The following is a 6,519-nucleotide window of genomic DNA, read 5'->3' on the forward strand; positions in this document are numbered from 1 at the left end:
CAGCGTGGAGCACAGTGCGAGTCAACAGGGCAATAAACAATCTTATGCTGCCATCAGGTACGAGTGTCTCTGTGACACTTAATCGCTTTTGTGGGATGTTTTATGCCTCTCCGGCCCTGTGCCCCAACTATTGCCATTTTAAATAAGCAACCTGAAGCACAAGACACAGTGTGTGTTTTATACATGGGTGATTCTGAAGTTTCTGTGCAGTGGAGGACAGGCTCTCTAGGGCTCTCTCATGTTGCATTTTTCTTTGCCAGCATTTTGAGTGGTTTACTATACAGGGGCATACAAGTGCTTTGTCCACAAATTAATTGTGTGCTGAAAGCCCAAGGGCATCAAATAAGATGAAAAAATGCATTAATATAGAAAGACAACTATGTAATGTGGTAGAGTAAGTATCATTGTTAACTGCTGCAAATACAAAGCTATTTGCTGTCATGACAGACCCTCTAGAATAACAAGAGCAGAAGTAGCCTGAGTTTGCTTCAGAAGGAACACTGCTCAAAGTTCAGAATTAAGTCAAAGTCACTGAAAGTAAAATGAAGAGACAGTAGTAGCTCGGGTACAGTGATGTTGCAGCCTTTTGGTGGCACAAAACTGGAGGTGGATGCTGGTGCATCAAGGATGGTCTATCAGTGGAGCCAATATGGCAAACTGTATTCACTGAGTAAGGAGCAGTTCAGTTGGAAAAAGTGGGAAATCAAACCAAAGACAGCATCTCATTGGAACAGAATCAATGTAAGTACAGAACAAACTGAAACTAAAGAACCCAGAAGTTAGTCTGAGAGCTCTTGGGGCAAATTGAGCTCCTCTTGCCTACCAGCCCACAGATTACATTTAGACTCATTTACATCAGTGTACATGAAGTCTGTACATGAAGCCTCTGGGGCCAAATCCTGCTCACTGTCATCATAACTCACCCGTGGCAGCACATCTCTCCCCTGCGGGTCCCACTGCACCTCACGGTCACCCTGCTGCCCCCTGAGGCAGCGCCAGCTGTGGTGTCCCAGCCGTGGGAGCTGCTGAGATGCTACAGCAGTTTACCAGTGAGCTTAAGGAGAGGAAGGGAACTTGAAAAGAAATGCATGAAATGTTTTTTTGTGTAGCTTGTCCATAGACATGATGGCTGGGCAGGAGTCATCTCTTGCCTGGGAGCCACACAGCCACGATCACTGCAGTCACAAGGATTCATGTTAGCAAGGGCCACCAGCCAGGTTTATTGGCTAACGCAGCCACTGGGTTACTTGCACACTGTGCCTCCAAAAGGTAGTGTAGACATTGACAAAAAGGATCTCAGTAAGGATTTTTATACATAAAATGAGATGTGTTTATTTAAAATATCACCACAGATCAGCTGCTGGAGGGGCTGCTTTGAAAGAAAAGTGTATACTAATTGCTGGAGGCTAAAACGAGAGACAGACACTGAAACCCAAGAAGTGCCTTCAGGCTCTGTGCTCCAGGTCCTGATGTCTGCCTGCCCCTAGGGAGGTGAGTTTTGTTTTTTTTTTAGGGGGAAGATGAGTTTTCAGGTGTTCTACATTTCGCAGTCTTTTCTAGCAGCTAGCTGCAGTGATGTCTGCCCTCCCTCTGCCACTCCCACTCAGTGTGCCAGGCACCATGAGTCTTGTTCTTGGGTACTTTACTTCTCCGTATTCACTGAACAGGCGACTCAACTTGCCAAGCTGGGCTGCTCAGTCTGTACATCAGCTGCTCTCACTTTCTCTCCTCAAGAGCATGTGTGTGGTTTGTTTAGATCTTTGGTTAGGATGAGTGGCTCTTCATAGCAAGTAGCTCGTGCATTTACTCTGGGGTGCTGTAGTTATGGCCCACCCCAAGGAAGCTGCCCTGACTGACTTCCTGTGGGACAGGGAGAGTGTATTGGCTTGCACTGACAAGCTTGTGTGTGACTGTGAGCTGTGGAGAGCATATGCCAGCTTTATTGTCTCCTTGCTGCTTTTCGTGCTGTCACAGTCTTTCTGTATTGCTTCTGTTTTAGCTCAGTTTGTCTAAATTTCTCAGTGACTGTGAAAAAATGGGCATTTGGGCTCTCCACAGAGCCTGCCAAGGTTATGCCACGTTGCAGGCCGGTATCCTGGTGATGCTGTCATCCCTGTCTGGAGGCAGGCAGGAGGTGCCTGGCCAAGCAGCGCGGGACCTGACTTTCTGATCTACGTGGATGCAACAGGCTTGAACAATCCAGCTTGCCCACCTTGAGCCAAATGGTGGCCCAAGTGGCCGCACACAACGTCTCTGTGCCCCGAGATGAGCACAGGGGGTAAATGTGGGGTGCCAGGGGCTGCTCATGGGGGTACTGCTGGGCACACGCGTAAGTGGCTGCGATGTTGGTGTGCTGGGAGAGTAAAGCAGTGAATGAGTTTATTTCAGGGATGGTCTGGAAAATGGTGGCTGTTATTTACATATTTAAATATTGACACATACACTCAGTAGTCTTCTTAATGGTAAAACTGAGTGTAATTTGATTGTGTTCCAGGGTGATTCTGTATGAATCACCTCCTTTTAGAAATGACTGTTTAGAATTAAATATTATATTGCTTGGGTTCACAGACTTCTGCTAAGTTACATGAACATAGTAGTTAGTTGGCATTTAATTATGTGTGTTAATAATCCAAAACAATACAAGGTTTTATTAGGATAATTAGTAAATTGTCATGTAGGTGGTTTCTCTAAAAGGCTTCATAGCATTTAGAAGGACAAAAGAAAATACACATAAATAATAAGTTATAAGAAATAAATGGCTACACAATTATTCACAGCATCAGAAATGGACAATTCAGTTCACAGTGGAATTCTTCAGAGCACTAGAGCTACAGTATTTGCATAAAATAACATCTGAAATATGCAGTTGGCTTTTTTTCCCATGTAAAATGCCTTATGTAATTACTACAGCAGTCCCATTTTAAAGAAATCCATTATAATTTGAATTGTTTTTTCTGATGCTGTGAATAATTTGCCATATCTTCAGTAAAATGAATTTGTTTTTTTGTCCACTTAACTATCAGTGAACCGTATTATGGGAATACATACCTGACATCTTTGTGCCCATGTTTTTTCTGGTTATCCTATAAAATTTTTGCATAAGAGTGTCATACAATTAGTTCTCTAATTGGGAGCTAATCTGGGGATGGAAAGAAAGTTTAGACCTATATTTACCTTTGTAGAGTGTAGCTGGAAGGTGGGGACTGCTACAGAAAAATAAACCTTCTGTTATCCTTCTTTGGACTATAAATATTATCTGAAACTAAATATATGACTTATTTTGTAGCAGTGCCACTTTCTGTTCTTGGATAAATGCTTGCCTTAGAAACAGCTGCTGTTGGGGCATTGACATCAGTCTACTGGGCATGAGTCTGACCTTTTAAGCGCTCTCCCTTGTGTACTGGAAAATTCTCCATGTCTCCTTCTGCTGAGGGGGACAGGAGGGAATTCATCTCGTGCTCTTGTTTTGTGCCATGGGAATGCAGCCGGGTTGCTGAGGGGCTGGCACTGGCTTTGTCAGTAAGCATTAGTTTCGTTCTATCTGTTTGATTACCAGGTTAAATCGAAAGAAATATATGAAAAGTCCTATCAAAATGCCCTTTGGTGAAATGTGGCATGATCCTGCCCTGTAAATGTCAGATTACTGCTTGTATTGTGACAACCCATTTCTTTGTGCAGAGTAAAACCAAAATATTTTCACACCATTACAGGGAAAATCCTGAGGGACAGTAAAGTCTCTTCAGTTGTACATAATATTGTCACTTCTTCTCTCAAGGCGATGGTCCTGGGAATGAAGTCATCAGCACCTTACATACTCTCAGTGGCTACAGGATATAAGGAGCATACTGGACTTTACATTTATTCTTTACACTACTTTCCCTAAAATATTGACTCAGGTTCCTTCAGGTGATTTACAGGTGATTTTGATGTCTCAATGCCCTGAGGTTGGACAATAATTTCTCACCTTCCTTGCTGCCCCCCATCCTGCAAAACAAAAAAAAAAACCCATCAGGTGCTTGCCCTGTCTGCTTGCTTAACTGGAGCAATGATGCCAGTGTCCCCTTCTTGTCTTTATGGGACAACCTTATGGTGTGATTGCACTTCTACGTTTAATTCCTTCTGCAGCCAGAGGGATCTTCCCATGTCTTTCAAGACAGAATGGAAGTGCCAAGCTGTAGGCTCCTGTGATTTAAGGGGTCTTCTGCCACTCTCCTGTTGAAACTGTTGCACTTATCTTAAAACCATCAAAATCAATCAGGAAAGACAGAGGGAATGTGACATTGACAGGGCCATGCTGTTGGGAGGGGTTGAAACTTGAGGTGGAGAGGAGGAAATGATGGGTCTCTTGTCTTCTGCAACAGTGCAATAATCACTGAATTTTGCATTTCCAAACGGGAACTGCAGCTGGGGCGGAGAGCGATCCCATGGGCTCTGTCAGGCAGCTGCCTCAGGCCAGAAGTTCTCAGGGAGGCTGGGGGTTGTCCATCTGCTGATTGCAGCAGGTTTAGACTTGGGAGAATGAAAACATAGGGACATATGGTCATGAAAACAATATGATACCCTAGTCAAATGGAAATTTCTGCTCTCAGAGTAGCATTCATCTGGCCAAACTCCTCTGCCTGTCTGTCCCACACTCGCTGGATATGAGAACAGTACTCTCTCTCCATCACCTCCACGTCTCTTGGGAGAAGCAACAGAACTGCTGGAGATAAATGGAAAAAAAGGGAGGCTGGAGCAGTTTGCAAAAGAAAAGTTTCTGACAGGTGAATGGTGGGAAAAGGTAGCTGAAGGCCACTAAAAAATTCTGTCCAACCCACTGTTACGCTTGTACCTTTTTGTCTGGCTTTCCTGCAGTTTTCAGCCTCCGGTGTGACCTGCCTATGCTGTATCCTAGCCCTTGACTGAAGATACCCATCCTGCCATGTGTAAGACAGCAGATTATGACTTTACTGCTGCCTTGTTCCACCTGCTTCATGTCAGCATGGACATACCTAAAGCAAAAGAGGAAAAGAGGTGGCTTTTGATGTCACTTTGCCACTGGTGCCTAGAAGGAGAGTGGATGGCTATTCTCTAGTTTGCAGTGTCATTTCTAGCCTGTGCTGTCTCTGCAGCACTTCTGGAGAGAAGTGATTAAAGAGCTCCAAGATGTGCCAGCAGGACATGGAAATCTTGCAGCTCTGGAACATCAGCTCACAGCTCTCAGCTTCTGAAGTGTCTTTGCACTGTTGTTGCTAGGGAATGTGTTCAACAGCACAAGCCTCACTCCACTCACCTCTGATCCTCTAGGGAGGGCCTGCTGAAGAGGTGAACCCAATGCTCCAGCCTGCAGGTGTCAAAGATTTGTTAATCACCTTAGCCCACCTGCTTCAGGAGGGGTGACTAAAGGGAGCAGCAAGATGAAGAGGAGGAAAAGGAGGTGGCAGGTAAGAAAACAAAATGAGGGGTGTCAGTGGCTGTGAGTTAAAAGTGTAGCCAAAAAATGTCAGAGATATCAGCAATTTATAACCAATTTATTCACACCAGAGAAGACTTTCTTTCTCCCTCCCTAAGCCACATGTTGTTCCAAGACTGTGTATGTGTATTCAAGGCATATCTGCATACTAATGTAGTTACTGTTATGTTTACACTAAAGTACATTAAGAAACAATTTGTTCAGGATTATTGCTCTTGTAAACTTCTCATTTTGAGTCCTACTAATCCCCAAACAAAAGCTGAAACTGCTGTAGTTAGTGTTTATTGACCAGCTAAATAACAGTCTATCTCCAGCATTGAGTTTACTCTTTTTTTTTTTTTCGGTTTTACAGCTTATGAAATTTGACAGCATGTTAGGTCTAGGGGGATTTTAGGTTGATGTTGAAAGATTGGTGCTAAGAATTAGCTAATTATATTACACAGCTTTCCACTACAAATTTGAATTCAGCTTCTGTGGAAGGATGTACTCTGAACCTAGTTTGCCCACAGTGTTCATTTTGAATCAAAAGTAACCGATTTTTACCATTTTCTGATAAACTCTTCTATTGATTTCTCTGCTACTTAAGCCCCTGCTTTAAGAAAAAACACTGTTTAAATCAATCTCTATTCAGAAGAACATGTGAGAATAGGCTTAGTTTCAAGTCCTCTGTAGACCACATGGGAATTTCCCCTATGTAATAGGACTGTTTATATTATGGGACTATTTGGCTTAAGTCTATTAGTCGTGGCCTTGCTCACCCTTCATCCACTCTCCTCGATCTCAAATAGTAATAAAATATTCCCTCCAGATAAATGGGTGGTTCTAAGGTGAGTGAACCCCAAAGTCCTTCAGGGGATTATTCTATAGACTGCCCTCTTTAAAGCTGAGACTGCCTCTTCTCCTTCTCACCTTTGCTCTGGGTTCCTTTGTCCCAGAGGGCTGCAGCTGCTCTATCAGGTTCAGAATGAAAGTGGTCAGCTGGCTGTGCCTGGTCCAGTGATGGTCTTTTACAGCAGGATGAAGGCCATGAGTTTGTTGCTGAGGAATGCCTCTTGTTCCTCACAATA

The sequence above is a fragment of the Merops nubicus genome, unplaced genomic scaffold (genome assembly GCF_000691845.1).
Source record: "Merops nubicus isolate BGI_N331 unplaced genomic scaffold, ASM69184v1 scaffold9303, whole genome shotgun sequence".
Lineage (NCBI taxonomy): Eukaryota > Metazoa > Chordata > Aves > Coraciiformes > Meropidae > Merops > Merops nubicus.